We start from the raw sequence: 21,859 nt of genomic DNA on the forward strand, positions 1-21,859 counted from the left end.
CTTCTATCGTTTCAAACCTCAAGGCAGTATGATGTTTATACTCGTAATCTCTTATATACTGATTCATTATTAAAAAGTCAACAATATGAAAAGTAATCTTGTTGTTGTAATAAGTTTGTGAAGTTATTTTCTGTTTGTTGAGCGAAGTCGTAGTTTTTCTGTAGATGCTTGTCCTGGAGTCGGATTCGGTTTTAGTGGTTTTTTAGGTAAATTTTGGTTCGTTGATGATTGCACTTTTTCTATTTGCTGATGGATGCCTGTTTTTTTTGTTTGTGTTCTAATTTGTGTCTCCTTCTCGATTTCACTGTCAGATTCCAAATTTCGGGTCCTGGTGTTTGGTGTTGCGGGTGCACTGTGGTTTTGGTTCTCAACAGTTTCTTCTTCTTTCTCCTCTCTCAATGATTCCGCGGTGTAGGCGGTCCCATCCACGAATAATTTGTTTCCTCTTATGTAGCTTGTTATCCCAGCATTTTCCCTAGCATTCTTCAAGTGATATCTCAATAGTTTATTATCTTCCCTCTGTTCAAAAGTCAGATCGTGCGCGATACTTATCCGGGTACCTTTCAGCTTCTTGCAGTTTCTGAAAATTTCTTGCTTCTTTAGGTTGGATACTAAGTCGAGTTTGATCGGGTTGTTTCGTGCATTCCTAATCCAAATGAAATTATTGACGTCCGACTTTGATATAGTAACACCCAGTAATCTATAAATTTCCTCGAAAACAAGTTCCAAGGATATCCCTTCTTCTCCTCTTGGGTTCATTCCAAATATGACAATGCCATTCTCCTTCGATTTTCTCTCCAACTTTTCAACCTTATTTTTCAATCCTTTATTTTCTTTTTCCAAATATCTGATTTTCTCTTTCAATGACTCGATTTTCAATAATACTCTTGCTTCACTGGCTTCTATTACATTCCTCAGTTCTGTTCTGTTATTAACTATCTCGTTCAGAAGTTTATTGAATTGTTCACTTTCATTCATCTTATTACGTTCTTTTTAGTGGAGGTGTATGGTCACCTTTAGTTTGTGTGGAGCGTTCCGCAAAAAATGGTCGGAATGCCTCTCAAGGACGAATATGTGAAAGGTTTTCCCAGTTCTTAATTTTCCTTCTAACTTTCGTTTTGAGTGTAGAACACTATGAATTTATTATTCAAACGTCTGCTTGTAGTGTTATTTCATACGTGTTCGACTTTCAGAATTATATGTGAACTGTTACATACCAAAATATAATGATTTCTAAGCACAATGTTCAGATGATGTTCACCTTATTGAGCAGTACACACATTATATATATATATATATATATATATATATATATATATATATATATATATATATATATATATATATATATATATATATATTGTTATGGATCGTATATTCAAGTTGAGATTATGTTGTTGTTGATTTGATTTAAATTGATTCGATCCAATAACTAAATTTGATACTATATCTTTTATAATTTTGCGCCGACTATATATCTCAGGAGGGTTCATTCAAATTCAATTATATATTTCTTTTAATTTAATTAATATTTTCAAAATTCACTAACTATAAAGAAATTCTTATCTAATAACTAAATTTATATTAATCTAATCTTATATTTACGTATTTAAAACTTCATCGACCTCATCAGTGTTCTATGTTATGGTATGGTATCGTCTTCTATGCTCCTAACCTCGAATGGATTATAACCTTAATTTGTATTAATTCAGTTGCATTGTTTTGAATCCATTTTCCATTTAATATTGGTCCACTGCTTCAACTTGTTTGAATCCAGGGAAATTTCTTCTTGAAATTGATTAAATAATTCTCCACTTCTTCTCACAATGATTTTCAGGTACGTCTTCAACAATTTTAATATCTTGCAATTTTTCGTAAATAAATTCTTTCGTTTATCAATTATTTCAGGTATATTTCTTGAGTCAGGTGATGTGCTCTCAACAATGGTTTTTTACTGACTGACTAGCTGTCATTCGGCTGGGCTTTATATAGATTTTCAATTTTTTCTTGAAATCAAGATTGCCTTGGATGTCAAAAAATTTTCCAAATATGATGCTTTCGCAATTTTCTCTTTTGAGGTAAGTTTTCCTTCTTCAATCTTGATCTAGTTAATTTCTTCATTTTTTTTCCCATCTTTTGGTACCACATATGTTGCATTCGGTCGATTCGAACTTACAAAATTTTCAAATATTCTATATACAATATGGAAATTTTTCTAATATTCACTTTCTCTGGCCTAATATTCAAAGATTTCTATCTATAACTCCTATAATCTACTACATATTTTTAAATTATACTATAATCTAATGAAATATATACATTTTTGTATGTTTGAGACATTTATTACTTTGGAATCCCTGATTTATCATTCGATATCCTATCCCTATCCATTTTTTACAATTTTATTAGGAATTTTAGCTAATATTACATTTTTGAGATTGCATCTAGATGTAATTCACTAGATCACAAGCTATTTCATGAAAATTAACATAGGAAATATAAAATAAATGATTATTTTTTATCATTTTGAATGAAAATTGAATATTCAGTCTTTTGACTCTTTTAACATTATTTACATGATATATAAATGGTTCCTGATGCTTGAGTTGAATATCTTTTGTTGATTTTATCAAATTGAACTTGAATTTTATTAATATTTTCATTTTGTTTCAGATCTTGAGATGTTTTGAATGAATATTGATATAGTACTTTAGAAATATTGGATTTATGCTACTTTTATAATGTGCAAATGAATGAAATAAATGAATGAAGTTACTCTACTTTCTTTGAAATTATTGGATCATATCAAGTTAAAATTTATTATCTATTTGATGAATTTGCTGTAGTTTCCAAAGGATAGAGTCTGGTAATGTATTCTCATTGATTTTATAAGTTGATAATACCATTCCATAACAATTCCCCAAATTTAATATTTGATAATTTTTATTTTCAATATAAAATTTAAAATATTAAAATTTCTCCAAAATTTTGAAATTTGATTGAAATTTAAATTAACTTTCATTTGTTGTTTGGATGAATTCATATAAATCATTAATATGAAAAATTCCTCTTATTCTTTCTGTTTCTAATTCTTTTAATACATAACTATTCAAACCATTCTCATTATCTATTATATATGGTCCCTCGAATGGAGTTTTTAATTTCGCACAAATCTTATTCCGCTTGTCTGTTAGCCTGTGGGATCGTACAATAACCAAATCTCTTTTTTTTTAAAACTTCACATATTTCCTTCTATTCATTCTGTCCATTTTCTTTCTGTATCTTTTTCTATTCTTTTTCAATCTTACTTTTACCTTCTTCATGATGTCTTCATTATTTATATGACTTGTTCTGTAACAATTTCTTTCTTGTTTCATTGAATATAAATTTGTTTCTTCATTAATTGCATTATGCATTGTATTCAATAAAAATTCCACTCTGTTTAATTGTATATCCCATTTGTTTTGTTCTCTATTGACAAGTTTTCTTGAATATTTCACTACTTCTTGAATGTATCGTTCTGATAGGTTTGTTTGAGTATCACTTATACTGTTATAATTCAGAATTATCTCTTTATTTTCATAATATTTGTCTTCTATTGAATTTTGTGGATTTCCTAGCTCATATATATTTTGGTCAATCTTGTTTTTATTTTCTGAAAATTCTATTGAAGGTGCTGTATACTGATTTATTAATTTTTCATTGAAATTCATGTTGATCTCTCCTAAAATTTTCAATTTTTCATTCGACTTCTCATTTTGAATTCTTGCAATTTTATACATCTCAATCTTATTGATTTCTAGTTGCTCATTTTGTTTTTCAATATCATTATATATAATACTCAGATTTCCTTCTGTTAGATTGTGAACTCCAGTTTCACAAATCTCCAAATTCTCTTCATATATTTCACTTTCTGTATCTAATTCAGCTGAAGATTCTTTTTGTACTTTATTTCTTTTGGTATATAACCTTTCCTTGCAAATCATTAATATATTCCCAAGATTCTTTTCCATTTCAATTACCTTATCTGCCAAATGAATTTTCTTTTCTTCTTTAATTTCTTTCAAATTTTTATCCAATATTTTACTCATATTTTCTTCCTTAATTTCTTTCAAATTTTTATCCAGAATTTTCGACTGATCATCCAATATTTTCGACTGATCTTCCAATTTTTTACTCATATTTTCCTCAAAATTTTTCCAACGATCTTCTAATTTTTTTAATGCAGTCATTATATCCCATAAATTCAGTTCTTTTCTATTTTCTTCATTTATTTCCATATTTCCTCTTGTATTTTCTTCTTCATCCCCTTTTTCTCCAATTTTCGTTTTACTTCTTGTTTCCATTTTTTTTATTGAATAATCAATGATATGATTCCAACAATTATGTATTAATTTGTAATTTTTTTAAAATAATGCTGTAATTGAATTAATATAATAATGCTGTAATTGAATTTATATAATAATGCTGTAATTGAATTAATATAAGCCACGCGTTGGGCGACAATTGTTATGGATCGTATATTCAAGTTGAGATTATGTTGTTGTTGATTTGATTTAAATTGATTCGATCCAATAACTAAATTTGATACTATATCTTTTATAATTTTGCGCCGACTATATATCTCAGGAGGGTTCATTCAAATTCAATTATATATTTTTTTTAATTTAATTAATATTTTCAAAATTCACTAACTATAAAGAAATTCTTATCTAATAACTAAATTTATATTAATCTAATCTTATATTTACGTATTTAAAACTTCATCGACCTCATCAGTGTTCTATGTATGGTATCGTCTTCTATGCTCCTAACCTCGAATGGATTATAACCTTAATTTGTATTAATTCAGTTGCATTGTTTTGAATCCATTTTCCATTTAATATTGGTCCACTGCTTCAACTTGTTTGAATCCAGGGAAATTTCTTCTTGAAATTGATTAAATAATTTTCCACTTCTTCACACAATGATTTTCAGGTACGTATTTAACAATTTTAATATCTTGCAATTTTTCGTAAATAAATTCTTTCGTTTATCAATTATTTCAGGTATATTTCTTGAGTCAGGTGATGTGCTCTCAACAATGGTTTTTTACTGACTGACTAGCTGTCATTCGGCTGGGCTTTATATAGATTTTCAATTTTTTCTTGAAATCAAGATTGCCTTGGATGTCAAAAAATTTTCCAAATATGATGCTTTCGCAATTTTCTCTTTTGAGTTAAGTTTTTCTTCTTCAATCTTGATCTAGTTAATTTCTTCATTTTTTTTCCCATCTTTTGGTACCACATATGTTGCATTCGGTCGATTCGAAGTTACAAAATTTTCAAATATTCTATATACAATATGGAAATTTTTCTAATATTCACTTTCTTTGGCCTAATATTCAAAGATTTCTATCTATAACTCCTAAAATCTACTACATATTTTCAAATTATACTATAATCTAATGAAATATATACATTTTTGTATGTTTGAGACATTAATTACTTTGGAATCCCTGATTTATCATTCGATATCCTATCCCTATCCATTTTTTACAATTTTATTAGGAATTTCAGCTAATATTACATTTTTGAGATTGCATCTAGATGTAATTCACTAGATCACAAGCTATTTCATGAAAATTAACATAGAAAATATAAAATAAATGATTATTTTTTATCATTTTGAATGAAAATTGAATATTCAGTCTTTTGACTCTTTTAACATTATTTACATGATATATAAATGGTTCCTGATACTTGAGTTGAATATCTTTTGTTAATTTTATCGAATTGAACTTGAATTTTATTAATATTTTCATTTTGTTTCAGATCCTGAGATGTTTTGAATGAATATTGATATAGTACTTTAGAAATATTGGATTTATGCTACTTTTATAATGTGCAAATGAATGAAATAAATGAATAAAGTTACTCTACTTTCTTTAAAATTATTGGATCATATCAAGTTAAAATTTATTATCTATTTGATGAATTTGCTGTAGTTTCCAAAGGATAGAGTCTGGTAATGTAATCTCATTGATTTTATAAGTTGATAATACCATTCCATAACAATATATATATATATATATATATATATATATATATATATATATATATATATATATATATATATATATATATATATATATAACCTAGGAAGGCACCCGGCGAATCTAATTGAACCCACGAGAATGTGAAAAAAAAAATATATATATATATATATATATATATATATATATATATGTGTTAAGGATAACGAGGGTTTTTGTTCATAAAACAAAGCACAAAAGGATAAGGACAGTCCCTCACAGAGAAATGCTAACCGTAGACACGTGTTTCGGGCTTTAGGCCCTCATCAGTACGGTGCAAAAGTGTTAGGATGAGCAACACCTGAAACAAACAACAAACAAACAGAGTCAACAACAGAAGCCAGCCGTCCATTTGTGGTTTCAGCAGGAAGACCCAATGGGTTTTCGGGAAACAACCAACATCACCACGTAGGAAGCTAAAGCTACCTGCGTGACATCCGAGTTCCGGGATAATCACATGTGTTAAGGATAACGAGGGTTTTTGTTCATAAAACAAAGCACAAAAGGATAAGGACAGTCCCTCACAGAGAAATGCTAACCGTAGACACGTGTTTCGGGCTTTAGGCCCTCATCAGTACGGTGCAAAAGTGTTAGGATGAGCAACACCTGAAACAAACAACAAACAAACAGAGTCAACAACAGAAGCCAGCCGTCCATTTGTGGTTTCAGCAGGAAGACCCAATGGGTTTTCGGGAAACAACCAACATCACCACGTAGGAAGCTAAAGCTACCTGCGTGACATCCGAGTCCCGGGATAATCACATGTGTTAAGGATAACGAGGGTTTTTGTTCATAAAACAAAGCACAAAAGGATAAGGACAGTCCCTCACAGAGAAATGCTAACCGTAGACACGTGTTTCGGGCTTTAGGCCCTCATCAGTACGGTGCAAAAGTGTTAGGATGAGCAACACCTGAAACAAACAACAAACAAACAGAGTCAACAACAGAAGCCAGCCGTCCATTTGTGGTTTCAGCAGGAAGACCCAATGGGTTTTCGGGAAACAACCAACATCACCACGTAGGAAGCCATTGGGTCTTCCTGCTGAAACCACAAATGGACGGCTGGCTTCTGTTGTTGACTCTGTTTGTTTGTTGTTTGTTTCAGGTGTTGCTCATCCTAACACTTTTGCACCGTACTGATGAGGGCCTAAAGCCCGAAACACGTGTCTACGGTTAGCATTTCTCTGTGAGGGACTGTCCTTATCCTTTTGTGCTTTGTTTTATGAACAAAAACCCTCGTTATCCTTAACACATGTAATTATCCCGGGACTCGGATGTCACGCAGGTAGCTTTAGCTTCCTACGTGGTGATGTTGGTTGTTTCCCGAAAACCCATTGGGTCTTCCTGCTGAAACCACAAATGGACGGCTGGCTTCTGTTGTTGACTCTGTTTGTTTGTTGTTTGTTTCAGGTGTTGCTCATCCTAACACTTTTGCACCGTACTGATGAGGGCCTAAAGCCCGAAACACGTGTCTACGGTTAGCATTTCTCTGTGAGGGACTGTCCTTATCCTTTTGTGCTTTGTTTTATGAACAAAAACCCTCGTTATCCTTAACACATGTGATTATCCCGGGACTCGGATGTCACGCAGGTAGCTTTAGCTTCCTACGTGGTGATGTTGGTTGTTTCCCGAAAACCCATTGGGTCTTCCTGCTGAAACCACAAATGGACGGCTGGCTTCTGTTGTTGACTCTGTTTGTTTGTTGTTTGTTTCAGGTGTTGCTCATCCTAACACTTTTGCACCGTACTGATGAGGGCCTAAAGCCCGAAACACGTGTCTACGGTTAGCATTTCTCTGTGAGGGACTGTCCTTATCCTTTTGTGCTTTGTTTTATGAACAAAAACCCTCGTTATCCTTAACACATGTGATTATCCCGGGACTCGGATGTCACGCAGGTAGCTATAGCTTCCTACGTGGTGATGTTGGTTGTTTCCCGAAAACCCATTGGGTCTTCCTGCTGAAACCACAAATGGACGGCTGGCTTCTGTTGTTGACTCTGTTTGTTTGTTGTTTGTTTCAGGTGTTGCTCATCCTAACACTTTTGCACCGTACTGATGAGGGCCTAAAGCCCGAAACACGTGTCTACGGTTAGCATTTCTCTGTGAGGGACTGTCCTTATCCTTTTGTGCTTTGTTTTATGAACAAAAACCCTCGTTATCCTTAACACATGTGATTATCCCGGGACTCGGATGTCACGCAGGTAGCTATAGCTTCCTACGTGGTGATGTTGGTTGTTTCCCGAAAACCCATTGGGTCTTCCTGCTGAAACCACAAATGGACGGCTGGCTTCTGTTGTTGACTCTGTTTGTTTGTTGTTTGTTTCAGGTGTTGCTCATCCTAACACTTTTGCACCGTACTGATGAGGGCCTAAAGCCCGAAACACGTGTCTACGGTTAGCATTTCTCTGTGAGGGACTGTCCTTATCCTTTTGTGCTATATATATATATATATATATATATATATAAAGAACAAAAAGATAAGGACTGTCCCTCACAGAGAAATGCTAACCGTAGACACGTGTTTCGGGCTTTCGGCCCTCATCAGTACGGTGAAAAAGTGTTAGGATGAGCAACACTTGAAACGAACAACAAACAAACAGAGTCAACAACAGAAGCCAGCCGTCCATTTGTGGTTTCAGCAGGAAGACCCAATGGGTTTTCGGGAAACAACCAACATCACCACGTAGGAAGCTATAGCTACCTGCGTGACATCCGAGTCCCGGGATAATCACATGTGTAAAGGATAACGAGGGTTTTTGTTCATAAAACAAAGCACAAAAGATAAGGACAGTCCCTCACAGAGAAATGCTAACCGTAGACACGTGTTTCGGGCTTTCGGCCCTCATCAGTACGGTGAAAAAGTGTTAGGATGAGCAACACTTGAAACAAACAACAAACAAACAGAGTCAACAACAGAAGCCAGCCGTCCATTTGTGGTTTCAGCAGGAAGACCCAATGGGTTTTCGGGAAACAACCAACATCACCACGTAGGTAGCTATAGCTACCTGCGTGACATCCGAGTCCCGGGATAATCACATGTGTAAAGGATAACGAGGGTTTTTGTTCATAAAACGAAGCACATTAAGATAAGGACAGTCCCTCACAGAGAAATGCTAACCGTAGACACGTGTTTCGGGCTTTCGGCCCTCATCAGTACGGTGAAAAAGTGTTAGGATGAGCAACACTTGAAACAAACAACAAACAAACAGAGTCAACAACAGAAGCCAGCCGTTTTTTGTTTTATGAACAAAAACCCTCGTTATCGTTTACACATGTGATTATCCCGGGACTCGGATGTCACGCAGGTAGCTATAGCTTCCTACGTGGTGATGTTGGTTGTTTCCCGAAAACCCATTGGGTGTTCCTGCTGAAACCACAAATGGACGGCTGGCTTCTGTTGTTGACTCTGTTTGTTTGTTGTTTGTTTCAAGTGTTGCTCATCCTAACACTTTTTCACCGTACTGATGAGGGCCGAAAGCCCGAAACACGTGTCTACGGTTAGCATTTCTCTGTGAGGGACTGTCCTTATCTTTTTGTGCTTTGTTTTATGAACAAAAACCCTCGTTATCCTTTACACATGTGATTATCCCGGGACTCGGATGTCACGCAGGTAGCTATAGCTTCCTACGTGGTGATGTTGGTTGTTTCCCGAAAACCCATTGGGTCTTCCTGCTGAAACCACAAATGGACGGCTGGCTTCTGTTGTTGACTCTGTTTGTTTGTTGTTTGTTTCAAGTGTTGCTCATCCTAACACTTTTTCACCGTACTGATGAGGGCCGAAAGCCCGAAACACGTGTCTACGGTTAGCATTTCTCTGTGAGGGACTGTCCTTATCTTTTTGTGCTTTGTTTTATGAACAAAAACCCTCGTTATCCTTTACACATATATATATATATATATATATATATATATATATATATATATATATATATATATATATAATTTTATTAAAGAATTAGTATTTTTATTAGATTAAGAAAAATTTTATTTTATGATAGATTAATAGTACTGAAAAGGAAAATTATATAAATTTATAAAAGAAATAATATTGTGTACCTTGTGTATCAGGGTTTATTAAAAATTTAATATTTATATATTTATCTCGAATTTAAAAGAGCTATATAGTTATAAATATTATTGTTTAATAAATATTTATAATAATTATATAGTAGTGAAACGTTATTCGTTTTTAAATATATCTAGTTTTTTAAGAAAAGAATTTAATTCATTATAAAAATCATAAAAATTTAATTTTTAATTTCTTGAATTTTTATTTTAATAGTTTTAGGGATAAGCTCAAAATTGAATTATTATATTTGAATTTATAAATTAATGATTTATAGAATTAGAAATTTTTACTATTTGAAGTTTGTTAAAATTTGTTATTTAATTAAAAATATTTATATATTAATTTAATTTTTTTATTAAAGTAAATTTAATAATAAAAATTATATTGAAATAATGATAAAATTAGTATCAATTATTTTGTAGAAATATAAGTAATTACGAAAAGTTTAATTAAGTAATTAGGCAAAAATATCTTTCACCTGTTTAATAAAAACATCTCTTTTTGATCATAATTTAAAATAGGACCTGCCCACTGAATAAAATTTGAAGGGCCGCAGTATTTTGACTGTGCAAAGGTAGCATAATCATTAGTTTTTTAATTGAAAGCTTGTATGAATGGTTTGATGAGAAGATAACTTTCTAAATTTTATTTAAAGCTTTTTAAGTTAAAAAGCTCAAATTTTTTTAAAAGACGAGAAGACCCTATAGAGTTTAATTTATAAAAGATTTTTAATTTAAAGAATTATAAAATTTAAAATTTTTATTAAATTTGATTGGGGTGATAAAAAAATTAGATTAACTTTTTTAATTTTAACCATTAATTTATGAAAAATTGATCCATTTTTATGATTAAAAGAATAAATTACCTTAGGGATAACAGCGTTATTTTTTTTTAGAGTGCAAATCGAAAGAAAAGATTGCGACCTCGATGTTGGATTAAAGTTAAATTTAGGTGTAGAAGCTTAAATATTTGGTCTGTTCGACCATTTAAACTTTACATGATCTGAGTTTAAACCGGTGTAAGCCAGGTTGGTTTCTATCTTTAATAATTTAATAAATTTTAGTACGAAAGGACCAAGTTTATGATTTAAAATTTAATAAATGAATAAAATTATTATTTTGGCAGATAAGTGCGTTAGATTTAGAATCTTTATAAGTATTTTATACAAATAATAATTGATATAATTTTAATTTTGATAATTTTTATTTCAATAATTATTTGTATTTTAGTTAGAGTAGCTTTTTTAACTTTATTAGAACGAAAGTTATTAGGGTATATTCAAATTCGAAAAGGTCCTAATAAAGTAGGTTATTTAGGAATTTTACAGCCTTTTAGTGATGCAATTAAATTATTTAGAAAAGAAATAATTTTTCCTTATATGGCGAATATTTTAATTTATATTATATCACCAGTTTTTAATTTAATTTCAGCACTAATATTATGAATTAGAATACCTTTTTATTGTTATTTATTTAAGTTTAATTTTTCTGTATTGTTTTTTTTTGTAATTTCTAGTTTTAGTGTGTATACAATTATATTATCGGGTTGATCTTCAAATTCGATTTATTCTTTATTAGGAAGGCTTCGTTCAGTTGCTCAAGTAATTTCTTATGAAGTAAGAATATTTTTAATTTTACTATCATTTTTAGTTTTAATTATATCTTTGAATTTAATAGATTTTATTTTTTATCAAAAATATGTTGGATTCGTTATATTTAATTTTCCTCTTAGAATAATATGATTTATCTCAAGATTAGTTGAAACTAATCGAACTCCTTTTGATTTTTCTGAGGGTGAATCAGAGTTAGTTTCAGGGTTTAATGTTGAATATAGAAGTTTTGGATTTGCTTTTATTTTTATGGCTGAATATTCTAATATTATTTTTATAAGAATAATAAGAAGATTGATTTTTATAGGAGGAGATTTTTATTTTATTATATTTTTTTTTAAATAATTATTTTTTTTTTATATGAATTTGAGTTCGAGGGACTTTACCTCGTTATCGATATGATAAATCAATATATTTTTCTTGAAAGGTTTTTTTGCCTGTTTCTTTGAATATACTTATATTAAATTTTAGATTAAGATTATTATTTATGGTATTAATTATACAGTTAATTAAATTTTGTATAAATCAATAGAAATTTAAATTCTTTCTTATATTTTCAGAATATATGCTTTTCAAGCTCATTGATTAATTAAATATCCATCAGTCTCAAATTTTATAAATAATTGAGTTAAATATAAAGTATACGAAATAGATTAAGGTAAAAATTTGTCCTATGAAAATAAAAGGATCTTCAACTGGTTTAGCTCCGATTCATGTTAAAATTATAACTGTAACGATAAAATTTCAAAATATAATTTTATTAATATAATAAAAGCTGTTTCTTTTCATTATTTTGAAATTAATAAAAGGTATAAAATAAAAAATTGCAATTGATATTACTAGAGCAATTACACCCCCAAGTTTATTGGGAATAGAACGAAGAATTGCATAAGCAAATAAAAAGTATCATTCTGGTTGAATATGAGGAGGGGTGGAAAGAGGATTAGCTGGAATAAAATTATCAGGATCTCTTAATATATAAGGATATAGAATAATAATATTTAAAATAAAAAATATTATAATGAGAAAACCTAAAATATCTTTAAAGGAGAAATATGGATGAAAACTAATTTTATCTAAATTAGAATTAGATCCTAAAGGATTACTAGAGCCAGAGTTATGTAAAAATAGTAAATGAATTATAATTAAAGCTGAAATAATAAAAGGTAAGATAAAATGAAATGAATAAAATCGGTTTAATGTAGCATTGTCAACAGCAAAACCTCCTCATAGTCAAATAACGATAGAATTTCCTAGGTAAGGGATTGCAGAAACTAAATTAGTAATTACAGTTGCTCCTCAAAAAGATATTTGCCCTCAGGGAAGAACATAACCTAAAAAGGCTGTAGCTAAAGATATGAACAAAATAGTAGTTCCTGTCATTCAAGTTTCTGTAAGTTTGTAAGAACCGAAATATAAGCCTTGCCTAATATGTAAGTATAAACATATAAAAAATAAAGAGGCCCCACTTGCATGAATAGTTCGTATTAATCATCCTATATTAACGTCTCGACAAATATGAGTTACTCTATTAAAAGCTAAATCTACGTTAGCACAATAATGTATAGATAAAAATAATCCTGTAATAATTTGTATTATTAAACATAAGCCTAATAAAGATTCAAAATTTCATAAATATGAAATATTTCTTGGTGAAGGTAGGTCGATTAAAGAATTGTTAATAATTTTCGTTAAAGAATTAATTTTTCGTATTGGTATTTTCATATTTAAATTGACGTAACGGTCCAAATTTTACTTTAGTAATTTTTACAACTGCAATCATTGAAATTAATAAATAAAAAATCAAAATTAAAAATATGTTAGAATTTGGGTAAATTAAAAATTTATTTAAATTTAAATAAAAATTTCTAATTAAATCTATTTTATGTAAAATTTCATTATTAATATTTTGATTTATTAAATATAGATTTATATTATTTATAAATATAGTAATTATAAATAAACTAATTATAATAAATAGAATATATTCATTAAATTTAAATTTTTCATTAGAGGCAGTTCTTGTTATATAAATAAATAAAATTAGTAAACCACCAATTATAATTAATATTAAAATATATGAAAATCAGAAGTTTGATCTTATTAATCCTATAATAATACAAGTTATAATAGTATAAGTTAAAATAAGTAGTCCTAAGGATAGTGGGTGGGTAAGAAAAATTGCTAAAAAAGTTAAAAATATTAAAATTAAGATTTCAGAGGGTAGTTTAATGAAAAATATTAATTTTGGAGATTAAAGATATATTTGTTTTCCTTTGATATTTTAAAAGATTGAATCTTAAAGCTGGTTTACAAGACCAGTATTTTTATTAAATTATTAAAATATGGAAATAATTTTTTTAAGTATGTTTATTTTTAGAATTTTGAATTTTTTTATTAACCGAAAACATTTATTAATAACATTACTTAGATTAGAATTAGTAATTTTAACTTTATTTATAATAATATATTTTCATTTATCTTATTTTAGTTATGAATTTTATTTTGTAGTAGTTTTTTTAACTATAAGTGTTCGTGAAAGAGTTTTTGGGATTATCTTTATTAGTGGCAATAATTCGTTCTTATGGAAATGATTTTTTTAATTCATTAAATATTTTATGATAATAGTAATAATATTAGTATTTTTGATTCCTTTATGTTTTTTAAATAAATTTTGATTGATTAAAAATTATTTAATTTTAATAAGAATTTGATTCTTTTCAAAAATTTCTTTTTTATTTTTTAGTTCATTAAATTTTTTTATAGGTATAGATTCTTTATCTTATTTTTTGTTATTATTAAGGTTTTGAATTTCTTTTTTAATATTTATAGCTAGAGAAAAACTTTTTAATTTAAAAGATTTTAGTGAGTTATTTAGTATTTCATTATTATTATTATTGCTTTTTTCATTATTAACTTTTTCTTCTATAAATATATTTTTATTTTATATATTTTTTGAGGCTAGGTTAATTCCAATTTTGATTTTAATTTTAGGTTGAGGATATCAGCCTGAACGTATTCAAGCTGGTATATATATGTTTTTTTATACAATTATAGCTTCTTTACCAATAATATTATTTATTTTTATTTATTATTCAGAGTCTAAAACATTAGATTTGACTTATATTAATGTAAATTTATTTAGTTTTATTTTATATTTTATAATAATAATAGTATTTTTAGTCAAAATACCGATATTTTTATTTCATTTATGATTGCCTAAAGCACATGTAGAAGCTTCAGTTGCTGGATCTATAATATTAGCAGGAGTGATATCAAAGTTAGGAAGATACGGACTTATTCGGTTTTTAATTATATTTATATATATAGGAGTTAAGGTTAATTTTTTTTTAATTAATTTATCTTTAATAGGAGGGATTTTAGTTTCTTCAAGTTGTTTACTTCAAAGAGATATAAAATCTTTAATTGCTTATTCTTCAGTTGTTCATATAGGACTTTTATTGTCAGGTTTATTAACATTTAATTCTTGAGGAATTACTGGATCTTTAATAATAATATTAGCTCATGGTTGTTGTTCTTCAGGATTATTTGTTTTAGTAAATATAAATTATGAACGTATTGTTAGTCGAAGCATTTTTATTAATAAAGGTTTAATTAATATTGTACCTTTTTTATCTTTATGATGATTTTTGTTAGTAATTAGAAATATAGCTGCACCTCCTTCTTTAAATTTGTTAAGAGAAATCTTGTTAATTAATAGTTTAATTAATTATTCTCATATTTGTATATTTATGTTAATAATTATAACTTTTTTGAGAGCTTCATATAGTTTGTATTTATATTCTTTTAGTCAACACGGAAAATTTTACAGAAGATTATATTTTTTTGAATTGATTTCTTATCGAGAATTAATTTCATCATTAATGCATTGGGTTCCTTTGAATTTAATTTTATTAAAAAGAGATTTATTTTTCTTTTACTTAAATAGTTTATATAAAATATTGATTTGTGGAGTCAATGAAGTTACTTTAACTTTAAGTAATATCTTTTTGTGTAATTTTTTCTAGATTAATACTTAGGTTTTTTTTTTTTTTTTAGTTTTAGATTATTTTTACTTAATACAGGAAAGGTTTATTTTATTGAGTGAAGAATTTTTAGTTTAAATTCAATAGAAGTAGAAATATTAATTCTTTTAGATTGAATATCCTTATTATTTGTTTCTTTTGTTTTATTTATTTCTACAATAGTAATTTTTTATAGAAAATCTTATATATCTAAGGATTTATCTATTAATCGTTTTATCATATTAGTTTTTATATTTGTTCTTTCTATATTATTAATAATTTTAAGTCCAAATTTAATTTCAAATTTATTGGGTTGAGATGGGTTAGGATTAGTTTCTTATTGTTTAGTGATTTATTACCAAAATGTAAAATCTTATTCAGCTGGTATATAAACAGCTTTATCTAATCGAGTAGGAGATGCGATATTTATAATTTCTATTGCTTGGATAATAAATTTTGGAAGATGGAATTTTATATTATATATTGATTATTATTATAGAGATAAAAGAATAATAATTGTAGGTTTGTTAATTTTTATTGCTGCTTTAACTAAAAGTGCACAAATTCCTTTTTCAGCTTGATTACCAGCAGCTATAGCTGCTCCTACTCCTGTTTCAGCATTAGTACATTCTTCAACTTTAGTAACAGCAGGGGTTTATTTATTAATTCGATTTCATTTATTATTGGAAAATTATTCTTTTGTGTTAATATTCATTGGATTGATAACAATATTGATTTCAGGTTTAGCGGCTAATTTTGAATATGATTTAAAAAAAATTATTGCTTTATCAACTTTAAGTCAGTTAGGTTTAATAGTTACTATTTTAAGATTAGGTTGATATGAATTAGCTTTTTTTCATTTATTAATTCATGCTTTATTTAAAGTTTTATTATTTATATGTGCAGGCAATTTCATTCATTTAATAGGAGAATGTCAAGATATTCGTTTTATAGGGGGCTTAGTTTATAAAACTCCTATAACTGTAATATATTTTAATGTAAGAAATTTATCATTATGAAGGATTCCTTTTTTTTCTGGATTTTACTCGAAAGATTTAATTATAGAGGTTTATTCTATGTCAAGATTAAATATTGTAATTTATTTAATTATATTAATTTCTTTAACATTAACAGTTTCTTAGATAGTGCGTTCATTGAATTATTTAATATTTACAGATTATTGCGGGTTTAGAATAAATAGTACTGAAGAATTAAGAGATGAAATATTTTATAGAATAGGATTTATATTTATTATTGTATTATTATCAGGAACGGTTCTTATATGATTTATATTTAAGGATATTAATTTAGTTGTATTACCTTTTTTTATGAAAATTTTTATTTTAATTATAGTAATAATTGGAGTAATTATAGGTTTTGAGATTTCTTCATTAAAGTTAAATTATAATTTAATTTTTTCTAATTTAATAAAAATTTTAATTTTTTTAGTATTAATATGGAATTTGCCTTATATTTCAACTTTTGGAATAAATTATTTTTTTATTAATTTAGGAATACTAAATAATAAATTCTTAGATCAAGGTTGATCAGAGTCCTTAGGAAGTCAGGGTTTATTTCAATTTTTCAAAAAAATTTCTGTTTTATTTCAGTATATTTTTCAAAATAGTTTAAAGATTTATATAATAATATTTTTAATTTGGATTATTTTGTTATTGATTTATATATTCTACTTAAATAGCTTAATAGAGCGCAAAATTGAAGATATTGAGGTAAATTAAAATATTTTTTAAGTACTTATAAGAATTAATCTTTTTTTATAATGAAAATATTATGTTTTAGATAAACTATATAAATAGAAATATTAACAAATTGCTATATATTAAGTTAGAAGCTTAAATTTTTATATTTCTTTAATTGAAGAGTTTCTCATTGGAATCATTAACAGTGACTTACCTCTAGTTTGGTTTCAATTAAATAAGGAATTTAAATTCAAATTTTTAGGTCGAAACTAAATGCAATATTTTGCTTCTTATTTATTTATTTATTATCAACTTCTAATAATCGAAAATTAAAAAGTTGATTATTATTAGTTAAATATGAATCAAATTCAAGATTTTTAAAATCTGTATATTCATAGGTTCAATATCATTGATGACCAATAGTTTTAATAGTAACTAAAGGGTTACGGATTTCATCGATTAAGTAAATTGATTTTAAAGAAGGAAAAGCAATAAAAATTAAAGTTATTGCTGGTATGATAGTTCAAATTGTTTCAATATTGTGTCCTTCTAATATAAAACGATGGTTATAATTATTTAATGTTAGTCTCATTATGGTATATGTTACAATACAAGTGATTATTATTAAGATTAGAAGGGCGTGATCATGAAAAAATCTTAATTGTTCAAGTAAATACGAAGCTCCGTCTAAAAATATATATGATTTTCAAGTCGCTATTTCTAAAAAAAGGTAAATCTTTATAATTGGGGTTTAAGTCCAATGCACTAATCTGCCATATTAGAATTTTTGAGCTAAGATTGGTACTTCTGAATAAGAATGTTCATTAGGAGGTGAAAGTTGAAGTCATTCAATTGAAGAGGGTACATTAGAATTAAACTTTCTTAAACGTATTGTATAAAATCTTTCTCAAATAATTAAGATTATAAAGATTATTCTAAGAGAGGAAATTATAGATCCAATAGAAGAAATTTTATTTCATTTGTAATAAGCATCAGGATAATCAGAGTATCGTCGAGGTATCCCTCTCAGTCCTAAGAAGTGTTGAGGGAAAAATGTTAAGTTTACCCCAATAAATATAATTAAAAATTGGATTTGTAATAATTTATTGTTAAGATTGAATCCTGTAATTAAAGGGAATCAATGGATAAATCCTGCTATAATGGCAAATACAGCTCCTATAGAGAAAACGTAATGAAAATGAGCTACAACATAATAGGTATCATGTAAAATAATATCTATAGAAGAGTTAGCTAAAATTACTCCTGTTAATCCACCAATTGTAAATAAAAATAAAAATCCCAGGGTTCATAAAATTGAAGGTGTATAGTAAAATTGTATTCCATGTAAAGTTGCTAATCAAGAAAAAATTTTAATTCCAGTGGGTACTGCAATAATTATTGTAGCTGAAGTAAAATAAGCTCGAGTATCAACATCTATTCCCACTGTAAATATGTGATGAGCTCATACTACAAATCCTAGAAGTCCAATAGCTAATATAGCATAAATTATTCCTAAAGAATCGAAGGCAATTTTTTTTCCTCTTTCTTGTGTAATAATATGGAAAATTATACCAAACCCTGGGAGAATTAAAATATAAACTTCAGGATGACCAAAAAATCAAAATAAATGTTGGTATAAAATTGGGTCTCCCCCACCGGTTGGATCAAAAAAAGAAGAATTTAAGTTTCGGTCAGTTAATAGTATAGTAATTGCTCCTGCAAGAACTGGTAGTGATAATAATAAAAGAATTGCTGTAATAAGAACAGATCATACAAATAAAGGAGTTTCATCAAGTATTATACCAAATGGACGTATATTTACAATAGTTGAAATGAAATTTACTGCACCTAAAATTGAGGAAATTCCTGCTAAATGTAAACTAAAAATCACTAAATCTACTGAAGGTCCATTATGTGTTAAATTAGAAGAAAGAGGAGGGTAAACAGTTCATTCTGTTCCTGCTCCTTTTTCTACAATTGTTCTTAAAATTAAAAGAGTTAAAGCAGGGGGTAAAAGTCAAAATCTTATATTATTTAATCGTGGAAATGCTATATCAGGGGCTCCAATTATTAAAGGAACTAATCAATTTCCAAAACCTCCGATTATAATAGGTATTACTATAAAGAAAATTATAATGAAAGCATGAGCTGTAACAATTATATTATAAATTTGGTCATTACCAATTAATCTTCCTCTAGTCCCTAATTCTAAACGAATTAAAATACTTAACGATGTTCCTACTATTCCTGCCCATATTCCAAATAAAAAGTATAATGTTCCAATATCTTTATGATTAGTAGAAAATAATCATTTATTCGATAAATTGGCTGAATTAAAGCGTTAAATTGTAAATTTAATTATGAGTTTTCTCCTTTATTAAGCCTTATATTCAATTATGATTGTAAATTGCAAATTTATAGGTGAATATTATTCTAAGGCTTAGAAAAATTCTATTTTTAACTTTGAAGGTTACTAGTTTATTTAACTTAAATCCTTAATAAATTCTAAAAATTACAGTAAAAATGATTAATCCGTAAATATTCACTCAATTTAAAAAAATTACATAGTAAGAGTTAATATAATTAAATTTTTTATTTTCATTTAATTTTATTATTAAAGATTGAAGTATTAAGCGTATATAAATATATATACAAATTAAAGTAATAAAAATTATCATAAAAGATAGAAAATAAAAGTGATTTTCAATTAAAGTTTTTAGAATTAGTCACTTAGGAAAAAATCCTAAAAAAGGAGGGATTCCTCCTAGAGAAAAGAAATTTAAAAAAAAATAGAATTTAAAAGTTTTATTGTAATTCATATTATTTATAAGATCTTTAATGTTAAAGATTTTATATTTATTGAAAATTAGGATTATATTTAAAGAAATAAAAGTATAAATTAAAAAGTATAATATTCATAAGGATTGATTTAATATTATTATTCTTGATATTCAACCAATATGGTTGATGGAAGATAAGGCAAGAATTTTTTTTAATCTGGTTTGGTTTCATGTTTTTACACTCCCTAAGGTTATACACATCAAAATAATCAAAATAAAGAATAGGTTTAATTTAAAATTATATATAATTGAAATTATTGGAGAAATTTTTTGCCAAGTTATTAATAATAATGCATTAGTTCATCTTAGTCCTTCTAGGACTTCTGGATATCAAAAGTGGAAAGGGGCTGCTCCTATTTTCATAAGGATAGCTCTGTTAAACAAAAATATAGAAGTAGGTACTAATTTCTCGATAGAATTGATTAAAATAAATGAATTTAAAAAAGAAAATAAAACTAGAATTGATGCAGAAACTTGGACTAAAAAATATTTCAAGGAGGATTCAGAAGAATACTTAAAATTATCTAAATTTATAATAGGAATAAAAGCTAAGAGGTTTAATTCTAAACCAATCCAGATATTAATTCATGAATAAGCAGAAATAGAAATAAGAGTCCCTCTTATTATTAAAATTAAAAATATTAATTTTATAGTTTTAATTATAAAGAAAAGGGGTATACCTTTATAAATGGGGTATGAACCCATCAGCTTCTTTAGCTTATCTTTATATTCTAGTATAAGATGTACAAGAGTTTTTGAAACTTTAAGAAATAATTTAATTTTATTGAATATAATTACGAAAAAAAATTAACAATTAAAAATTTAACTTATTGAGTTGAATTTTAAATTTAATATTTTAAACCTTAATGAGAACTATTAAATCTTCATTAATTTAAGTGTACAAAAAATTAATTCACGAAGTAAAAAATCCTATAAAATAGGATTATTTATATAAATATATTCGATAAATTTGAATTGATTTTGGTGTCCTTCTTCAGGATCAATTTCAACATTCTAAACCAATCCTAAGGCTAAGTCCAACAATCAACACCAAACCCGATAAATTTGAATTGAATTTGGTGTCCTTCTTCAGGATCAATTTCAACATTCTAAACCAATCCTGAGGCTAAGTCCAACAATCAACACCAAACCCGATAAATTTGAATTGAATTTGGTGTCCTTCTTCAGGATCAATATCAACATTCTAAACCTATCTTGAGGCTAAGTCCAACAATCAACGCCAAATCCGATAAATTTGAATTGATTTTGGTGTCCATCTTCAGGATCAATATCAACATTCTAAATCAATCCTGAGGCTAAGTCCAACAATCAACACCAAACCCGATAAATTTGAATTGGTTTTGGTCATTCTACTTCAGGATCAATATCAACATTCTAAACCTATCCTGAGGCTAAGTCCAACAATCAACACCAAATCCGATAAATTTGAATTGATTTTGGTCGTTCTACTTCAGGATCAATATCAACATTCTAAATCAATCCTGAGGCTAAGTCCAACAATAAACACCAAATCCGATAAATTT

The 21,859-nt window shown here is 27.6% G+C and overlaps 2 pseudogenes; one reads left to right on the plus strand and one right to left on the minus strand.

The window, feature by feature from the left end:
* The first annotated feature begins 16,356 nt into the window (after positions 1-16,356).
* Positions 16,357-16,918, plus strand: LOC123673322 (annotated as a pseudogene).
* Positions 16,919-18,399: 1,481 nt separating this feature from the next.
* Positions 18,400-19,792, minus strand: LOC123672003 (annotated as a pseudogene).
* Between the last annotated feature and the right edge of the window lie 2,067 nt (positions 19,793-21,859).

This window comes from Harmonia axyridis, chromosome 2, assembly GCF_914767665.1.
Source record: "Harmonia axyridis chromosome 2, icHarAxyr1.1, whole genome shotgun sequence".
Lineage (NCBI taxonomy): Eukaryota > Metazoa > Arthropoda > Insecta > Coleoptera > Coccinellidae > Harmonia > Harmonia axyridis.